At 50.3% G+C, this 20,503-nt stretch overlaps 3 non-coding genes and 1 pseudogene across 3 annotated transcripts; all 4 read right to left on the bottom strand.

The window, feature by feature from the left end:
- Positions 1 to 5,384: 5,384 nt before the first annotated feature.
- LOC124596907 lies at positions 5,385 to 5,503 on the bottom strand. Its single transcript, XR_006978410.1, has one exon. It is a non-coding gene; the product is annotated as a 5S ribosomal RNA (ribosomal RNA).
- Positions 5,504 to 6,468: 965 nt separating this feature from the next.
- Positions 6,469 to 6,587, bottom strand: LOC124596896. Its single transcript, XR_006978409.1, has one exon. It is a non-coding gene; the product is annotated as a 5S ribosomal RNA (ribosomal RNA).
- Positions 6,588 to 7,577: 990 nt separating this feature from the next.
- LOC124597356 lies at positions 7,578 to 7,696 on the bottom strand. Its single transcript, XR_006978525.1, has one exon. It is a non-coding gene; the product is annotated as a 5S ribosomal RNA (ribosomal RNA).
- A 7,253-nt stretch (positions 7,697 to 14,949) lies between these two features.
- On the bottom strand, positions 14,950 to 15,067 carry LOC124597409 (annotated as a pseudogene).
- Between the last annotated feature and the right edge of the window lie 5,436 nt (positions 15,068 to 20,503).

Below are 20,503 nucleotides of genomic sequence, written 5' to 3'. Positions count from 1 at the left end.
GCCCCGCGCTGATCTCGTCCGAGGATCGAGGTCGTCAGCACCGAGATAACTCTTGTGCAAGAAAAAGTCCCGAACATAACGCAGGCGGTATGGGATCCCGGTCGGATCGAGTGGAGCCAGCTCAGAGGAGGGACGATAAACACGGAACAAAAGAGTCGTGAGATGCGAGGCGTTCTTCTCAATCGTGACACAAGTTCTATTAATCAGTAAAGCAGATGCTTTGGTCACGAAGTGGATCAGGCCAAGCCCACCTCGGTCACGCGGCAAAGTACACGTGAGATAAGCCACTTTAAAAACATCCCCCCGCCACAGAAACCAATAGACCGCTTGCGTTATGGCACGTCCTAGTTCTATCGGGACGTGAAATAGTTGGGCTAAGTACCAGGCCTTGCTGAGTAAGAACGAATTGATCAGCGCGACCCTCTGTGTTAGCGCCAAGGTGCGAGTGGCACTCAAGTGAGCCATCGCGCGTATACCATACAGAACAAGACGCCAATTGGAAGCCGCCGTCTGCAAAAGATTAGGTCGAAATCGGACGCCCAAAATTTTATGCTCACGAGTGACCGTAAACCACGGGCGCGAGAAACCGCGTGAAAACGCATGAATCGGTAGAAAGACGGTTTTACGAGGATTAATTTTCGCGCCCGATGCAAGTTCGTATGTGTTTAGAATGGCACGAATAACGTCGAAATCAGAGACCGAGGACACCAACAAACCAAGATCATCGGCATATGCACTGCACACGTATTTGGTACCGCCAAGACGCAAACCCTGACAAGAAGATGCCAATTTCCGCAACAGAGGATCCAAAGAGATCGCAAATAACGCCATTGATAAAGGGCATCCTTGTTTCACTGAGCATCGTACAGGAACAGGCTCCGAAAAACATCCATTAATGCAAACTCGTGATGACGACGCCGTAAACAAATTAAAGAGCATGTTGATAAAGGTCGCTCCGAAACCAAATTGTTGCAACACCCGCCGTAGATATTGGTGGCCCACCCTATCGAACGCCATAGCAAAATCGATTGACAAAATGCCCAAAGGGTGTCTGTGCGTCGTCGCATACGCAATTGCGTCGCGATACGTCAACACAGCGTCGTAAATCGTGCGTTGTGGCACAGCACAGAATTGGTACTCACTAACCACTTTGCGCATGATCACTTTCAAACGAAGCGCTACACATTTCGTAAATAATTTGTAGTCACCGTTGAGGAGAGTGAGGGGACGTAAGTCACACATTTTACGATTAGTCGGTGTCTTTGGAGCTAGGGTCACTACGCCTTCCAAAAAAGATGGAGGAAGCGACACCCCATTTAAGATTTCATTATACATAGCGGTCAGTACAGGACCAAAGAAACACCAAAAGTGAAGATAGAATTCCGGCGGGAAGCCGTCAGCGCCGGGCGATTTGTTCTTCGCACACTGTTTGAGCACGTCACGCACTTCCTCGACAGCGAACGGTTCAGTAAGGTGGAGACGATCGGTGACTGTGAGAACCCGCGGAACGTCAGCAAGGAGATCAGAGACGGCGACATCGTCACTGTCTTTAGCACTAAAAAGATCGACAAAGTGCCGGTGTGCCTCAGCAACAATCTCCGACTGAGTGCTGACGCGCACGCCATCAGCTGTTTCCAGTTCTGTGACGTAACGGCGCGCCGCCCGACGGCGCTCCCGCAAGTAATGAAACAAGGAAGGCGCTTCGTCGTCAAAGGAACCAGGAGCCTGACTCCGCACAACACTACCTTTCAGCGACTTCGTCTTCAGGGCCAAAAGACGGGTTTTAATTTGCCGAATCTGCGCCCACCTGAGACCCGGAGTGTTCGGCTGTAGGCGGATCGCGTCATTGAGACAAGTTTCATAAAACTGCATAGTGGACCTCTCCCAATGAGCAAGCTGTCGACTAAATTCACAGATAGCTTTACGGAGCGCTGGCTTCACGTATTCCACCCACCACGATAGAACAGTAGGATACACGGCACGATATTTCGCAGCCTGCTGCCACACACGAGAAACAACCGGTTCAAAACCAGGATGCGACAAATGACAAACATTAAACTTCCACATAGTCCGCATACGGGGTTTTGTGGCTAGCAAAGAATGGAAGCGACAAACATATGCACAGTGGTCCGAAAAGAGAACGGGATGCACCTTAGACTCGATAACACAACCCTTTTTGTCACCAGAAATATAAATGCGATCGATCCGGCTCCGACCGGTCACGTAATAATAAGTAAACCCCGGTTCGGCGGGATACAAATGACGCCAGGTATCGACCAATTTCATTTCCGTGACAAGCGTCTGGAGTTCTAAACATTTGTAGGGCCGTGGCTCCTGGTCTCTATCAGCCAACACACAATTAAAATCACCACCCAACACTATTGGCAGGTGGGTGCCAGAAAGAAGATGACAAATATCTCTGCTATAAAACACGCGACGCTGCAGCTTCCCCTCAGCACCGGAAGGTGCGTACACGTTCACGTATCGGATGTTGTTGACCGTACAGGCCACCCCACGCCCGTTAGGTATCGTAGCAACGTCCGTGTAAGCAATGCCGGCCCTAACTAACAACGCAGTGCCACAGTTACATTCCGGATCAAAGTTAAACAACACCTGATAGCCGGGAACAAATTGTAAAAGATCGGACACAACTTCTTGCAAAAAGACTACGTCGGCAGCGACAAAACGTAAAAAGTCCACCAAGCTCAAGTACTTAGCACGCGACGCCAAACGGTTGAGATTTACGGTAGCGACAACAGATGGAAGGTGCGCTACCATACACGAAAGAAACAAACTAAGAAGCTAGACGGTAGTGAAAGTACCGTCAGCCTCCTCCACATCCTCTCCCCAGTCATACGGTTGCGCGTGCGAAGACGCACCCGCAACATCCGTGAGCGTGGGCGCACCGGAACTTCCCACCGACATAGGTACGTCGTGCGTGGGAGGGACCGACGCGAGATCTTGTGAAGACGGACGCGCGCGGGGCTCAGGAGGCTCCTCGGCTTTTCGCTTTTGCGAGGAATGGACCGGAATAGGCGCAGGATCGACATCGGTATCCATTGCACCGCCCGTTGCCCCAGAATGTAACACACCCTGCAAATGGCGGACCATTTCCTGCCGGCGTTCGTCCGCACGCGCGTGCTGACTACCGGCCACCGAATGCTGCTGACGGCGCCCAGAAGGGGCAGCCGGCCGAGCGTCAGGAACGACACGCTGCGCGGTTTTTTGAGACGCCTTCGGCTGTAACTTTGAAGGCGTCGAACGCGGAGAGGGTTTACGTTCCGGAGACGGGCTACGCTCCCTGCCAGAAGAGGACCGTTGCGATAAAAACACAGAAGTGCTTACACTACGTGCCCGATCAACAGAGCCGCGACGCCGGGAAGCAGTGTCGCGCCGCGACCTAGGTTTTTGCGGTGCAGGAGCCTGTGGTGGAGCGCAAGCAGCTACAGGAGCAGGAACCGATTCCGGAGGAAGCACAACGGGGGCAGTACGCTGATGGACAGGTTCTGAGACCGATGTGTCAGACACTTTTGGGGACGACATAAAGACGCGTTCAACAGGGATGGATTCGGACGGGTCGGAGTGTATATGTGCCACATTATGAGAGACATCAGGTGGAACAATGTCCATCACGACAACGTCGGAGGGCACCGGGTTCGCCACGATATCAGAAGCAACAACCGGAGCGGGTTCGGCACTCGTCTCTGTCGACGCGGACGGAATGTCCGACCGTGTAACAAGAGCAACATCAACAGCAACAGGCGAAGGCACGACCGACACGACCGAACCGACCGAACCGACATCAACAACAGGGACGACAGACGTTACGTCCATTGCAACAGCGGTGTCAACACGGCGGGCAGGCGAAGGGGGTGCACCTAATGCAACTGCCGCCCACGTTGTCTGTGCGTCACCGTCATCGCCAAGTGGCAACTGCACCGGACGCCTACGGCGCGGACAATGTTGTCTAAAATGGTCCGTAGCGTTACAATATGAACAAGTTTGTGGTTGTCCACTGTATGTAATGAAGGCACGATGACCGGCCATATACAAAAATGACGGAACATGCTTTCTCACTATCATTCGAACGCTACGAATACCATTTTCCACTTGAAAAGGGTACGCAGCCGACCACTTCTCTTTTACAACCGACAACACAGTGCCGTAGGGGCCAAGACAACGTGAGATGGTCTCGTTTTTGACCTCAAAGGGAAGGTTAAACACCCGCACATTACGAACACCAAAACCTGCATTTGTAATATTAACATTACTAACACTGCCGTCAGAATGTTTAAATTTTCGCACACCATCATTTACGGACACGATACTGTCACAAAGTTCCGAATTACTGAGCTTTACGAAAAGAGAATTGAGGAACGTGTCTAACTGCAAGCCAAGGACGTCACTATCGGTTAACTTTAAGTCATTGATTAACCAATGATGAATTTCTAAAGCAGTCGGGCGGGACACATTGCGATCGAATTCGCACTGGATATTATTCTCGCGATCTTCAGAGTCCATGTCTACTCACAGTTGTGATGAAAACCAGCAACCGCGAGGCGAACAGCCGCCACGTGGCACAGCGAGCACGCGACTGGCACAAACACCAACGGCCGAGCGGAGCGCGCGCCGCCGAGGTGTGGCTGGGCGCGTGCAGCCTTCGACACTAGCGGAGGACGCAACTTGTCCCTGGTGTCCAGCGGAGGGCCTGTGCGGGGTGTGGCAGTGTCGTGCTGGAGGGCGCCACTGGTAGCGATGTGGGCTTCCTCGCCTCGCCTCGCCTCGCCTCGCCTCGCCTCACACCAGGTGTCTGCGTGGTTTGCAATCCCTGTCCCGACTTTGCCCGACTGCCGCTCGCTGCCGCTCGGGTCGTGGTCCATATGACAGCGCAAGCACGTCAAACGTCTGCGGGACGAGACGAGACGAGACTACTAAGGAATAAATTCGTGATTACAAATCAAATTTGGAACTTTACACAAAAATAGGCGGTGACGTATTTCAGAAATCAACTGCCGATTCGTACTGTTTTGTCGTTTTCAAAGTCTCCTTGGCAAACTTGGTTAGCACATTCTCCCTCAAACTGAGTTAATTACTGCATTTTCGTACCATTACAGTAGTTCAAAATGCTTCAGGAGGCATCTTTGTCACAACAGAAATGTAGTTTGAAAATTGGGCTGGCAGGGGTAGCGACATAATAACAAAACAAAAAGAAAGGAAAGGAGCCAACACACCTTTTCTTTTAAGTTTTTTAATTACTGCATTTTCTTACCATTACAGTAGTTTAAAAGGGTTAAGGAAGCATCTTTGTCACAACAGAAAGGTAGTTTGAAAATTGGGCTGGCAGGGGTAGCGACATAATAACAAAACAAAAAAGAAAGGAAAGGAGCCAACAGCACCCGGGTTTCCCAGGCGGTCACCCATCCAAGTACTAACCGGGCCCGATGATGCTTAACTTCGGTGATCGGACGAGAACCGGTGTATTCACCATGGTATGGCCGTTGGCACTAGTGTAATGTAGGAGGACGGCAGAATTCGCGTTCGGCTTCTCTCCCAACACACAAAATGTTAGTTTTCCGCCGCATTTGACGAAAGTACTTCCTTCTGCAACAGCCAGTTCCTCGAGGACGGCGCTGGGGGCGCGCCCGGCGTCCCAGCGAGCGACGGCCGAATTAGCGGGCGCACCGCCGCGTGTGTGAGACGCACTGTTGCTCGTTGCACCTCCTGTCATTCGCTGGGCGCGTGCAGCCTTCGACACTAGCGGAGGACGCATCTTGTCCCTGGTGTCCAGCGGAGGGCCTGTGCGGGGTGTGGCAGTGTCGTGCTGGAGGGCGCCACTGGTAGCGATGTGGGCTTCCTCGCCTCGCCTCGCCTCGCCTCGCCTCGCCTCGCCTCACACCAGGTGTCTGCGTGGTTTGCAATCCCTGTCCCGACTTTGCCCGACTGCCGCTCGCTGCCGCTCGGGTCGTGGTCCATATGACAGCGCAAGCACGTCAAACGTCTGCGGGACGAGACGAGACGAGACTACTAAGGAATAAATTCGTGATTACAAATCAAATTTGGAACTTTACACAAAAATAGGCGGTGACGTATTTCAGAAATCAACTGCCGATTCGTACTGTTTTGTCGTTTTCAAAGTCTCCTTGGCAAACTTGGTTAGCACATTCTCCCTCAAACTGAGTTAATTACTGCATTTTCGTACCATTACAGTAGTTCAAAATGCTTCAGGAGGCATCTTTGTCACAACAGAAATGTAGTTTGAAAATTGGGCTGGCGACATAATAACAAAACAAAAAGAAAGGAAAGGAGCCAACACACCTTTTCTTTTAAGTTTTTTAATTACTGCATTTTCTTACCATTACAGTAGTTTAAAAGGGTTAAGGAAGCATCTTTGTCACAACAGAAAGGTAGTTTGAAAATTGGGCTGGCAGGGGTAGCGACATAATAACAAAACAAAAAAGAAAGGAAAGGAGCCAACAGCACCCGGGTTTCCCAGGCGGTCACCCATCCAAGTACTAACCGGGCCCGATGATGCTTAACTTCGGTGATCGGACGAGAACCGGTGTATTCACCATGGTATGGCCGTTGGCACTAGTGTAATGTAGGAGGACGGCAGAATTCGCGTTCGGCTTCTCTCCCAACACACAAAATGTTAGTTTTCCGCCGCATTTGACGAAAGTACTTCCTTCTGCAACAGCCAGTTCCTCGAGGACGGCGCTGGGGGCGCGCCCGGCGTCCCAGCGAGCGACGGCCGAATTAGCGGGCGCACCGCCGCGTGTGTGAGACGCACTGTTGCTCGTTGCACCTCCTGTCATTCGCTGGGCGCGTGCAGCCTTCGACACTAGCGGAGGACGCATCTTGTCCCTGGTGTCCAGCGGAGGGCCTGTGCGGGGTGTGGCAGTGTCGTGCTGGAGGGCGCCACTGGTAGCGATGTGGGCTTCCTCGCCTCGCCTCGCCTCGCCTCGCCTCGCCTCGCCTCACACCAGGTGTCTGCGTGGTTTGCAATCCCTGTCCCCGTCCCGACTTGTCCCGACTTTGCCCGACTGCCGCTCGCTGCCGCTCGGGTCGTGGTCCATATGACAGCGCAAGCACGTCAAACGTCTGCGGGACGAGACGAGACGAGACTACTAAGGAATAAATTCGTGATTACAAATCAAATTTGGAACTTTACACAAAAATAGGCGGTGACGTATTTCAGAAATCAACTGCCGATTCGTACTGTTTTGTCGTTTTCAAAGTCTCCTTGGCAAACTTGGTTAGCACATTCTCCCTCAAACTGAGTTAATTACTGCATTTTCGTACCATTACAGTAGTTCAAAATGCTTCAGGAAGCATCTTTGTCACAACAGAAATGTAGTTTGAAAATTGGGCTGGCAGGGGTAGCGACATAATAACAAAACAAAAAGAAAGGAAAGGAGCCAACACACCTTTTCTTTTAAGTTTTTTAATTACTGCATTTTCTTACCATTACAGTAGTTTAAAAGGGTTAAGGAAGCATCTTTGTCACAACAGAAAGGTAGTTTGAAAATTGGGCTGGCAGGGGTAGCGACATAATAACAAAACAAAAAAGAAAGGAAAGGAGCCAACAGCACCCGGGTTTCCCAGGCGGTCACCCATCCAAGTACTAACCGGGCCCGATGATGCTTAACTTCGGTGATCGGACGAGAACCGGTGTATTCACCTTGGTATGGCCGTTGGCACTAGTGTAATGTAGGAGGACGGCAGAATTCGCGTTCGGCTTCTCTCCCAACACACAAAATGTTAGTTTTCCGCCGCATTTGACGAAAGTACTTCCTTCTGCAACAGCCAGTTCTTCGAGGACGGCGCTGGGGGCGCGCCCGGCGTCCCAGCGAGCGACGGCCGAATTAGCGGGCGCACCGCCGCGTGTGTGAGACGCACTGTTGCTCGTTGCACCTCCTGTCATTCGCTGGGCGCGTGCAGCCTTCGACACTAGCGGAGGACGCATCTTGTCCCTGGTGTCCAGCGGAGGGCCTGTGCGGGGTGTGGCAGTGTCGTGCTGGAGGGCGCCACTGGTAGCGATGTGGGCTTCCTCGCCTCGCCTCGCCTCGCCTCGCCTCGCCTCACACCAGGTGTCTGCGTGGTCCCGACTTTGCCCGACTGCCGCTCGCTGCCGCTCGGGTCGTGGTCCATATGACAGCGCAAGCACGTCAAACGTCTGCGGGACGAGACGAGACGAGACTACTAAGGAATAAATTCGTGATTACAAATCAAATTTGGAACTTTACACAAAAATAGGCGGTGACGTATTTCAGAAATCAACTGCCGATTCGTACTGTTTTGTCGTTTTCAAAGTCTCCTTGGCAAACTTGGTTAGCACATTCTCCCTCAAACTGAGTTAATTACTGCATTTTCGTACCATTACAGTAGTTCAAAATGCTTCAGGAAGCATCTTTGTCACAACAGAAATGTAGTTTGAAAATCGGGCTGGCAGGGGTAGCGACATAATAACAAAACAAAAAGAAAGGAAAGGAGCCAACACACCTTTTCTTTTAAGTTTTTTAATTACTGCATTTTCTTACCATTACAGTAGTTTAAAAGGGTTAAGGAAGCATCTTTGTCACAACAGAAAGGTAGTTTGAAAATTGGGCTGGCAGGGGTAGCGACATAATAACAAAACAAAAAAGAAAGGAAAGGAGCCAACAGCACCTTTTTTTTTTTTTTTTTTTTTTTTTTTTTAAAATTTCCTCAAACCGAGTTAATTACTGCATTTTCGTACCATTACAGTAGTTTAAAAGGCATAAGGAAGCATCTTTGTCACAACAGAGAGGTAGTTTGAAAATTGGGCTGCCAGGGGTAGCGACATAATAACGGGCCTCCCATCTCCCCTTATAGCCCGGCCTTTACTCTCTCCATGAATTGCCGTCTTTTGGCGAGCTTCAATGGCTATAAAAGGTACTGGTGGCTCCCTCGAGGTGAACCGGTGGACACTGTTCAATGACCGCCGTCATCGGCGAGGCGCATATGTAGCAATTGTGACAGTATGGCGTCCTGGTCATGTAACAAAAGGGAAATAGTTCTCCAATGCGTGAGAAACGAGGGGGAGAATGCTACCCATTGATACGCAAGATAGAGAAAATATAAGGAAAGAAAAGACGGCTTCACGCCGCAACAACCGACAGTGACGACTGTCCACAAAAAATAATTAATTAAAACGCAACCAGGGCGAAGCATCCACCGGAAAAGAAAAGTCATCGATAGACAAACGTTCGGGCAAGGAGCGTGGCAGGCAGGCGGCGGCAATGAGGGCAGGGGTCAATGTGCCTGAGGCCTGGCCACAGTGTCGCCCCCACACCCGTCAACACTCATATTGACCGTAAAACAAAACTAAAATGCGGGACACCGGTGTGAAATGCCACACCGACAAAAGGTGAAAGAGGGTCGAGCACAGACACGGGACGAGACTTTGGAATGCTCCACAATAAAGAAATGAGAAAATGTAGAAAAAAAACTCAAACAGTCACCACCAAGACTGAGAACTGAAACTTCAGTAAAAATCCCGTCACGCCCCAAAACGGAAAAAAACTAATAATGAAACTAATAATACGGACACACATGGCAAACAAGACGTTTGGCAATAACGGCCAGAGAAAAAAACTGAAAAGACTTCTGTTTTCGTGCGGTATTCAAGGTACGTCAATTTTCGTTCCAGAATAACTTGGGAAGATCGCAGTAAGACATATTCATATTGTGTCGCTCAAAGGCAAGAGAAAAGATAAGAGAAAAACGTCCATGCTACTCAGGTACGGAAAGCCGCGCAAAAGCATGCGCTAGTGCGACCTGCAAAAAATTAGCAAAAGTTCGCCGATAGTGTGGTGATGCCTGAATCTGGGTATGTTGGGTCCATAAATAAGTGAGAAAGTCCAGATCGGTAGACAACTTGAGGGAGAAGATAGCAAAAACCGTGTGGCCAAGGATCCACACCGTGGCATTGCGCTTGGTGGTGGGGTAGACGTCACACTGCGGAATTAAGACAGCATCCACAGTAACAGTGCGAGTGTCTACCCTCTGAATCAAACGAATCATGTCCCTGGCGACTTCCCAAACACGGCGGAAGCGGTCACACGCAAAGCGGTGTTCAATAGTGTCGTCGGCAGTACACACGTCACACCCACCAAACGGGATGAGATTAATAGAATGCAGTTTGGAGTTGGTAGGGATGGTGCGATGCACCACCTTGTACCACACCGCGTGGACGGAAGACGGGAGAACGTCACTGGCGAGGTTTTTCCACACTGCCACCCAGTTGCAGCGTGGCAACCGATACTCCCACTTGCAGCGAATGGGAGGTCCGCGGAAAGCCGTGTAGACAGCGCTAACCGTGTGGACGGATATGTCATAAAGCGCCAGGTAACTATTATCAAGAAAGTAGCGGCGCACATAAGAAAGGTAGAACGGGATGTGCGACACAGAAACAGGGGCCACTTCAGAAAGAGGACGGTAACGATTAAAAACAAACGCAGTGGGACCGCAAGGAGCTTTCTGAATAACAGCAGTAGTTCGCTTCCAAAAAAGGGCCGCACATTTGGCGGAAAAATCAACTAGTCCTAAACCGCCATCGGACAGGTCCAAGGTGCAGACAGCATGCGATACCTTGAAAATCTCCCCCCTCCATAAAAACCAGTAAACCGCCTGGTGGATGGCGCGCCCCAACTGCTTGGGAACCGGGAGAACCTGCGCAAGGTACCATGCTCTCGCCAAGATATTGACATTTATCAAATGCACCTTATCCCGAAGGGCCACATTCCGGACCGCATAGATCCTGGCAACCGCACGAATCCGATACAGCGTAGGCCGCCAATTCAAGGCTGCCATCTGCTGTGGGTTCGAAGATAGAAGTATCCCAAGAACGGTAGGCTGCTGCTGGACACAAAACCAATCCCTATGCAGGGTACGTGCGCGGGCGGTGAGCGGCAAAAGCACAGTTTTCCGGGGATTGATAACCGCCCCCGTAGCTTTTCCAAAGTTGTGCAAAACAACATGCAACCTGTCAACGTCGTCGATATGTTCAATAAATACGCCAAGGTCATCAGCATATGCGCGACAAACCAATCTGGTAGTCCCCATCTGAATGCCGCGACATTCCTGACTGATAGAACGGAGGAGGGGATCCAGCGCAATGGCAAAAAGCGCCATGGAAAGCGGACACCCCTGCCGCACGGAGCGACCCACACGAAAAGCAGGAGTGAGACGACCATTGACACATATACGGGAAGTAGCAGGTTGCAACAAATGCGTCACGAATCGGGTAAATAGATAACCAAACCCCATGCGTACCATAACCCGACGCAAATAAAAATGACTAATGCGGTCAAAAGCATTTTTAAAGTCAACTAATAAAATCGCCGCTGTCCGGAGCCGAGCAGTTTTCACATATCCTATACAGTCTCGGTACGCAAGGATAGCGTCAAAGATATTCCGATCTCGGACCGCACATGTTTGCTGATCACTAAGTACGGTCGGCAAGACGTTTTTAAGTCGCTGAGCGACGCAACGCGTAACGATCTTGTAATCAGCATTTAATGAAGTAATCGGACGGACAGCATCGATATGAGGTACAGCACGGGATTTGGGAACAAGCGTCACAACCCCCTCCACAAAAGCAGTTGGTACAGTCACACCATTGCGAAGATCGTTCGCTAAATCCACTAAAATCTCACTTAAAAGAGGAAAAAATTTCGAATAAAATTCCGCAGGAATCCCATCGGGACCCGGAGACTTCCCTTTGGGACTCCGCCGAACGGCGTCGAAAACTTCATCAGACGTATAGGCGTCATTTAAAAGATGCCTGTCCGGGCGAGTTAAAACATGTGGAACAACCCGCAAGAAATCTCGCAACGTATCGGAATCAACGTCAACAGCACGGAAAAGCGATGCAAAATGTTCAAAGATATCGTTTTCAATGTCCGACTGTACAGAAGTCCGACCGCCGTTCCGCAACTGCCAAACAGTAATGCGCAAACGTTCGCGGCGTTTGCGTTCCCGGTTTAAATGATAAATGGACAGAGGTTCCCCAGCAACAAAACCTGCAGGCTGACTGCGGACGGTCACCCCAGCACTAGCGGCACGCATGTCAATTAAAAGCTGAGCTTGAAATCGCTTCAGAGTGGGCAACAAATCGGGCTGTGACGTCACTCGCAACGCCAAATCGCGTAAACAATCCTGGCGGAAGCGAGCCGTCGCCCGCCGCCAGCGTGCCGCCTCACGGCTATAATCGATTAAAAAATTGCGAATCGCCGGCTTAGCGATCGCAACCCACCACTCAATGGTGCTACTATGACCGCCGCGAGTCCGCACCAACCTCTGCCACATACGGGTAAAACTAGTCACAAAATGGTCGTCATTAAGTAAACTACAATTAAACTTCCACAAATTAGTACGACGAGGAACACACAAACGAGGTAATAAAAGACGACAGGAATAGCTGGAGTGGTCGGAAAATATGACAGGAGTCACGTCAGCAGTACAAATACGGGCAGACAACTGCCTAGACACATAAATGCGATCGAGACGGCTACGCCCCGCACCGTAAAAATATGTGAAATAAGTGAAATCGGGGTGTAAAACACGCCACGTGTCGAGCAAATGAAAACTAGTGACCAAAGCACCCAGTTCGTGGCATTTGTTCGGACGCGGCTCCTGATCTCTGTCGTCTAAAACACAATTAAAATCACCCCCGACGATTAAAATATCGACATTCCTGGATAAAAGCTGACACAAATCCCTACCATAAAATTCAGCCCTGGCCGGTTTAACATTTCCCGACGGAGCGTATACATTCACAAACACAATGCCAAAAATGGTACAGGCAACAGCACGACCGGTCGGTAAAATGTCAACATTAGAAACAGGTAAGCCAGAACGTACTAAAATTGCAGTGCCCGTAGCAGAATCAGGCGCAACATTGTCAATCACAATAAAATCAGTAAAATCGTTCAAATATAAAAGCGCTTCACAAGTCACCTCTTGTAAAAAGGCGACGTGACAGTGATTATCATACAAAAAATCTTTAAGAAGCATAGCTTTCTGCGGATTGCGCAGCTTATTAAGATTTACCGTTAAAATGTTCCACTGGCTACAGTCGGGAAACATATACACGTAAAACACAGGGAAAAAACAAGAACAGAAAAACATGAAAACGCGTAAAACACAATAAAACATACCAACGTGCGCGGAGGGGGAAGGACATACAAAGAGTTGCACTAATGGGAATCACCTGCCTCAACATCCTCCGACCATGCCCGTGATTGACTAGGAGGGAGGGGCGGGGGCGGTGGGGTCAAGGGAAACTGTGACGGGATCCCCTGCGACGGAATGCTCCACAGCGGGCATTACGACATCAGAAGATAAGGCCGGCACCAAATCGTGGGTGGAAGGGGGGGCACGACGATGGTGCGAATCTTCGGCCTTTCGTTTTGTTGGTAAGGGGGGGGGGGCGTCACAGACACAGGCGGATCTACCGCCATGTCGGAATCGGGAGCGGAAGTCGGTTGACTCAAGAATGTTTTTAGATGTTGAACCGTGATATCACGTTGTTGCGTGGCAGTTACTACAGCACCCTCCGGCTGGGTGCGGGAAGATTGCTGCTTTTTCGCCTGGCGCCTGCCGCCCCCTCCCTGAGACGGGCGCTGGCCGATATCGGCCCCGGAGCGCGCGGCCGGCTGTCGGGAGGTCGGTTGACCAACCGACTGAGCGTGAGGGGGGGCAGGAGAACGGGCCACCGGAGACGGACTCCGATTTTTGTCCGAAACACCACGCGTATCGAAAGAAGCAGAACTACTGGCACTACGCAAACGCGGTGTGCCAGAAGCCCGAGCAACATTCCGGTCTCTACGGGGTTTAGGCGCAGTAAAAGCCTCACTGTCGACAACAACATCACTGGCAGCAGAAACACTGTCGGGTACGGTAGGAGGAACAACCGCCGATTTATCGGGTTCCGTAACCGGGACAGTATGTGGAACTAAGTCTGCCGACATCGGCACGGATGCCGGTGAGGCATCGGCCACTATCGGTTTTTTAGTAACAGGCACAGCTGTCGCAGCTGCGAGCAAAGAGGGCTCAACAGGAGGTACAGAAACAGAGGCACTATCGGGAACAGACGTATCCATGGCGTCAGCGGCGGCCGGTACAGGGGGGGGCGGCCGCGAGTGGCACACGTGCGGGGGGGGGGGGGGCGGAACCTAAACTCGTCGCGGCAACAGAGGCAAAACTAGGCCCACCTAAAATATCCTCACGTGGCAACTGAACAGGCGGCCTGCGTTTAGGGCAGTTTTGTCGGTAATGACCGACAGCACCACAAAAAGAACACGTCTGAGGTTGACCACTATAGGTTATGAAAGCACGATGACCGTTGACTAGCAAAAAGGACGGAATATGCTGTCGTACGACCATCTTAACACTCCTCACGCCATTTTCAACCTGGAAAACATAGGCGGAGGACCACTTCTCTTTAACTACAGATAGCACAGTCCCGTACGGCCGCAAATGACGAGATATCGTGTCATTCCGGATTTCAAAAGGCAAGTTAAACACACGAACATTTCGAAGGCCAAACCCGCCATGAGAAACAGTCACGGTACTAATGCGACCGTCTAGATGTCGAAATTTACGGACGCCATCATTGACATTGACAACGGTATAACACAAATCGGGAGTTTTCAACTTCAAAAACACGGAATTGATAAAAGCGTCAAACTGAACACCAAGAACGTCATCGGTCGATAAACACAATTCCTCGAGTATCCAACGATGAATTTCGAAAGCTGACGGTTTACCGACGGAACTATCGAATTCACATTGCACGTTATTTTCGCGCTCTTCACTAGCATCATAGAAACTTTCCATTACTTACGGACTTGATGAAATGTAGCCGCGAGGCAGGAGACAGACGCCACACGAGGCGCCGCCGACCAAGTCGCACACGGAAGTACTGCTCGCTCGGCACCGAGGTGTTGCCAGGCGGTCAGCCAGCCAAGTACTAACCGGGCCCGATGATGCTTAACTTCGGTGATCGGACGAGAACCGGTGTATTCATCATGGTATGGCCGTTGGCACTCGTGCAATGTAGGAGCACGGCAGAATTCGCGTTCGGCTTCTCTCCCAACACACAAAATGTTAGTTTTCCGCTGCATTTGACGAAAGCACTTCCTTCTGCAACAGCCAGTTCCTCGGGGACGGCGCGGGGGGCGCGCCCGGCGTCCCAGCAGACCGACGGCTGAATTAGCGGGCGCACCGCCGCGTGTGTGAGACGCACTGTTGCTCGTTGCGCCTCCTGTCATCCGCTTGGCGCGTGCAAGCTTCGACACTCGCGGTAGACGCATCTTTGCTCGACTGCCGCTCGCTGCCGCTCGGGCCGTGGCCCATATAACAGCGCAAGCACAAGAAACGTCTGCAGGAGATGACGAGACGAGACGAGACGACTAAAGAATAAATTTATGATTACATATCGAATTATTAATTGTACAGCGCTACACAACAACAGGAGCTGACGTATTTCAGAACATATCTGCCGATTCGTACTGTTCGGTCGTTTTCAAAAAAAATGGTTCAAATGGCTCTGAGCACTATGGGACTCAACTGCTGAGGTCATTAGTCCCCTAGAACTTAGAACTAGTTAAACCTAACTAACCTAAGGACATCACAAACATCCATGCCCGAGGCAGGATTCGAACCTGCGACCGTAGCGGTCTTGCGGTTCCAGACTGCAGCGCCTTTAACCGCACGGCCACTTCGGCCGGCCGTTTTCAAAGACTTCCTGGCGAACTTGGTTAGCACATTCTCTCTCGAACTGAGATAATTACTGCAATTTCGTACCTTATGGTCATTACAGTAGTTTAAAATGCTTAAGGGAGTATCTTTGTCACATCGGAATGGTCGTATGGAAACAGGGCTGGCAGGGGTGGCTGTATAAAAAGGAAAAAAAATGAAGGGCAGCGAACAGCACCTTTTTTTTAATTTTTTTTTTAACTTTTGGCGAGCTTCAATGGCTATAAAAGGTACTGGTGGCTCCCTCGAGGTGAAACGGTGGACACCAGCCAATGACAGCCGCCATCGGCGAGTAGCACAATGTACAATTAGGCAGTGTGGCGTTCCGGACATGGAACAAAAGGGAAAGAGTCCTCCAATGTGTGAGAAACGAAAGTGGAGAATGCCTCCATTGCTACGCAAAAAAAGAAAAAGGAAAGAAAAGACGGCTTCACGCCGTAACAACCGACGAAGACGACGGTCCAAATGGAACATAAATTTTTTAAACGCAACCAGGACGATGCATCCACCGGAAAAGAAAAGTAATTGTTATACAAACGGTCGGGCAACGGGTGTGGCAGGCAGGCGGCGGCAATGAGGGCAGGGGTCAATTAGCCCGAGGCCTGGCCACAGTGTCGCCCCCACACCCGCCATCACTCATAGTGACCGGAAAATAAAGAATGATTCGTATCACCGGTGCGAAATTCCACGCCGACAAAAGGGCCAAAGAGTGGCAAGCACAGACACGTGACGAGGATATGTTGTGCACCACAATACAAAAAAAAAGAAAAAATGAAGAAAAACGCAAACAGTCACCAACAGGAATCAGAAGTAAAACATCAGTAAAGAATCTCGTCACGCCACAAACGGGAAAAACTAAGAATACTGACATACATGCCAAACAAGAGGTCTGGCAATAACGGCCGGAAAAAAAACAAACGAAAAAGACTTCTGATTTCGTTCGGTAGTCAAGTGTCGCATATTTTCGTTCCAGAAAATTTAAGGAAAGTCGCAGTAATTCATATTGGGTCACCCAAGGACAAGAGAGAGGATGAGAGAAAAACGTCCATGTTACGCAGGTACTGACAGTCGTGTAAAAGCGTGCGCCAGTGCGACCTGCAAAAAATTTGCAAAATTTCGCCGATAGTTGGGCGATGTCTGAATCTGAGTATGTTGAGTCCATAAAAATGTAAGAAAGTCTAAATCGGTACACAACTTTAAAGAAAAGAAAGCAAAAACTGTGTGGCCAAAGATCCACACCGTGGCATTGCGCTTGGTGGTGGGGTAGACGACACACTGCGGAATTAAAACAGCATCCACAGTAACAGTTTGAGTGTCCACCCTCTGAATCAGACGGATCATATCCCTGGCGACGTCCCAAACACGGCGGAAGCGGTCACACGCAAAGCGGTGTTCCAGAGTATCGTCGGCAGTACACGCGTCACACACTCCAGACTGGATAAGATTTATAGAATGAAGCTTGGAGTTGGTGGGAAAGGTGCGATTCACCACCTTGTACCACACAACGTGTATGGAAGCCGGGAGAACGTCATTGGCGAGGTTTTGCCACACTGCCACCCAGTTGCAGCGTGGCAATCGATACTCCCACTTGCAGCGAACAGGAGGTCCGCGGAAAGCAGTGCAGACAGCGCCAACCGCGTGGGCGGAGATGTCACAAAGCGTCAGGTAACTATTATCGAGATAATAGCGGCGCACGTAAGAAAGTGAAAACGGGATGTGCGACACAGAAACAGGTGCTACGTCAGAAAGAGGACGGTAACTATTAAAAACAACCGCGGTGGGACTGCAAGGTGCCTTCTGCATAACAGCAGTAATCCTCTTCCAGAAAAGAGCCGCACATTTGGCGGAAAAATCAACGAGTCCCAAACCGCCATCGGACAGGCCCAAAGTGCAGACAGCATGCGATACCTTAAAAATCTCCCCCCTCCATAAAAACCAGTAAACCGCCTGTTTGATGGCGCGCGTCAACTGCTTGGGTACCGGGAGAACCTGCGCAAGGTACCACGCCCTAGCCAAGATATTTACATTTATTAAAGTCACCTTTTCCCGAAGGGCCAAATTCCGGACCACATAAATCTTTGAAACAGTACGAGTCCGATGCAGCGTAGGCCGCCAATTTAAGGCTTCCATCTGCTGTGGGTTCGAAGATAAAAGGACCCCAACAACTTTAGACTGCTGCTGTACACAAAACCAGTCCCTACGCAGGGTACGGGCGCGGGCGGTGAGCGGCAAGAGAACAGTTTTCCGGGGATTGATAATCGCCCCCGTAGCTTGTTCAAAGTTTCGCAGGACAACTTGCAACCTGTCAACGTCGTCGAAATGATCAATAAATACGCCAAGATCATCAGCGTATGCTTTGCAAACCAACCTGGTAGTCCCCATCTGAATGCCGCGACATTCCTGACTGATATAACGGAGGAGGGGATCCAGCGCAATGGCAAAAAGCGCCATGGAAAGCGGACACCCCTGCCGCACGGAGCGACCCACACGAAAAGCAGGAGTAAGATGACCATTGACACAGATACGTGACGTAGCATTGTGCAACAGATGCGTCACTAATTTGTTAAATTTATAACCAAACCCCATGCGAACCAAAACCTGACGCAAATAAAAATGACCAATACGGTCAAAGGCATTTTTAAAATCAATTAATAAAATCGCTGCTGTCCGTAGTCGAGCACTTTTCACATAACCAATACAGTCCCTGTAAGCAAGGATAGCGTCAAAGATATTCCGATCGCGGACCGCACATGTTTGCTGATCACTAAGGACGGTCGGCAAGATGTTTTTAAGTCGCTGAGCGACGCAGCGCGTAACGATCTTGTAATCAGCATTTCATAAAGTAATCGGACGGACAGCATCGATATGTGGCACAGTATTGGATTTGGGGACGAGCGTCACAACCCCCTCCACAAAAGCAGTTGGTACAGGCACACTATTTTGAAGATCATTCACCAAATCCACTAAAATCTCACTAAAAAGATGGAAAAATTTCGAATAAAATTCCGCAGGAATCCCATCGGGACCTGGGGACTTCCCTTTGGGACTCCGCCGAACGGCGTCGAGAACTTCATCAGACGTAAAGGCGTCATTTAAATGATTCCTGTCCGGGCAAGTTAAAACATGGGGGACAGCCCGCAAGAAGACTTGCAACGCGTCGGAATCCACGTCAACAGCACGGAAAAGCGAATCGAAATGTTCAAAAATATCTGTTTCACTTTCCGACTGTACAGATGTCCGACCGCCGTTCCGCAGCTGCCAAACATTAATACTCAAACGTTCGCGGCGTTTTCGTTCCCGGTTTAAATGGTAAATGGACAGAGGTTCCCCAGTAACAAGTCCTGCAGGCTGACTTCGGACGGTCACTCCATCACTAACGGCACGCATGTCAAGTAAGAGCTTAGCTTGAAATCGCTTCAGAGTAGGCAACAACTCGGGTTGTGACGTCACTCGCATCGCCAAGTCTCGTAAACAATCCTGGCGGAAGCGTGCCGTCGCCCGCCGCCAGCGTGCCGCCTCACGGCTGTAATCGATTAAAAAGTTGCGAATCGCCGGCTTAGCGATCGCAACCCACCACTCAATGGTGCTACTATGACCGCCGCGAGTCCGCACCAACCTCTGCCACATACGGGTAAAACCAGTCACAAAATGGTCGTCATTGAGTAAACTACAATTGAACTTCCACAGATTAGTACGACGAGGAACACACAAACGAGGTAATAAAAGACGACAGGAATAACTGGAGTGGTCGGAAAATACGACAGGAGTCACGTCAGCAGTACAAATACGGGCAGACAGCTGCCTAGACACATAAATGCGATCGAGGCGGCTACGCCCCGCACCGTAAAAATAAGTGAAATAAGTGAAATCGGGGTGTAAAACACGCCACGTGCCGAGCAAATGAAAACTAGTGATCAAAGCACCCAGTTCGTGGCATTTGTTCGGACGCGGCTCCTGATCTCTGTCGTCTAAAACACAATTAAAATCACCCCCGACGATTAAAGTATCGACATTCCTGGATAAAAGCTGACACAAATCCCTACCATAAAATTCAGCCCTGGCCGGTTTAACATTTCCCGACGGAGCGTACACATTCACAAACACAATGCCAAAAATGGTACAGGCAACAGCGCGACCGTTCGGTAAAATGTCAACGTTAGAGATAGGTAAGCCAGAACGCACTAAAATTGCAGTGCCTGTATCATGATCAGGCGCAACATTATCAATCACAATAAAATCAGTAAAATCGTGCAAAAATAAAAGCGCTTCACAAGTCACCTCTTGTAAAAAAGCGACGTGACAGTGATTATCATACAAAAAATCTTCGAGAAGCATAGCCTTCTGCGGATTGCGCAACTTATTGAGATTAACCGTTAAATGTTCCACTGGCTACAGTCGCTAACCATATACACGTAAAACACAGGGAAAAAACAAGAACATAAAAACATGAATTTGTTTAAAACACAATAAAACATACCAACGTGCTAGGACGGGGAAGGACATACAAAACGTCACACTAATGGGGGTCACCGGCCTCAACGTCCTCCGACCAATCCCGTGATTGACTAGTGGGGGGGGGGGGGGGGGCGGTGGGGACCCGGAAACTGTGACGGCACCCTCGGTCACGGAATGCTCCACGGCGGGCATCTCGACGTCCGAAGATAAGGGCGGCACCAAATCGTGGGCGGAAGGGGGGCACGACGATGGTGCGAATCTTCGGCCT

The sequence above is a fragment of the Schistocerca americana genome, chromosome 2, assembly GCF_021461395.2.
Source record: "Schistocerca americana isolate TAMUIC-IGC-003095 chromosome 2, iqSchAmer2.1, whole genome shotgun sequence".
Classification (NCBI taxonomy): domain Eukaryota; kingdom Metazoa; phylum Arthropoda; class Insecta; order Orthoptera; family Acrididae; genus Schistocerca; species Schistocerca americana.
This window is presented reverse-complemented; position numbering and strand designations above follow the sequence as displayed.